Raw genomic sequence first — 561 nt, 5'->3', positions numbered from 1 at the left:
GGTGGTGAGACACTGGCACAGGTTGCCCAGGGAGGCTGTGGCTGCCCCAACCCTGGCAATGTTCATTCCAGGTTGGATCAACCCTTGAGCAACCTGCTCTGGTGGGAGGTGTCCCTGCCCAGGGCAGGGGGTTGGGAATGGATCATCTCTAAGCTCCATTCCAATCCTTTAACAATCCATGAAGGTTAACATCAAACTGAGAACAGAAGGCTCTGTCTCTCCTGCAGCCATGGAAATAGGGAATTACCTCCTATGGAACTACAGCTAGAGCAGCTTTACCTGTTCCCTTGTGTTTGTAGGCACTAACTGCTGCTGCCACAACCTCTGACTACCACACAGACATCCCCAGGCCTCCAAAAGAGCTAATCTAGTAAAAATCCCTCTGTTCCACTGCAGCCCTGAGCAGTGCCCACTGCTCAGACACCTCTCCTGTGCTCTGCAGCACTCTCTGACACAGGCACAGCTTCACACACACCCCCTGAGGGCACATTTTAGAGAGAAAATACTGGTGAAACGTAAGGGAAGAAAATGAGGCATTAGCAATGCTCCCACAGCTCCTTG

The 561-nt window shown here is 52.0% G+C and overlaps 1 protein-coding gene across 1 annotated transcript in view; it reads right to left on the bottom strand.

The window, feature by feature from the left end:
- LOC103807956 (Golgi integral membrane protein 4-like) overlaps nucleotides 1-561 on the bottom strand; it is a gene marked incomplete at its 3' end in the record, with an annotated part of 21,367 nt that overhangs the window by 8,963 nt on the left and 11,843 nt on the right. The window lies entirely within an intron of this gene.

Source organism: Acanthisitta chloris, unplaced genomic scaffold (genome assembly GCF_000695815.1).
Source record: "Acanthisitta chloris isolate BGI_N310 unplaced genomic scaffold, ASM69581v1 scaffold14108, whole genome shotgun sequence".
Taxonomy (NCBI): domain Eukaryota; kingdom Metazoa; phylum Chordata; class Aves; order Passeriformes; family Acanthisittidae; genus Acanthisitta; species Acanthisitta chloris.
The sequence above is the reverse complement of the archived record's forward strand: the minus strand, read 5'-3'. Positions and strand labels throughout refer to the sequence as shown.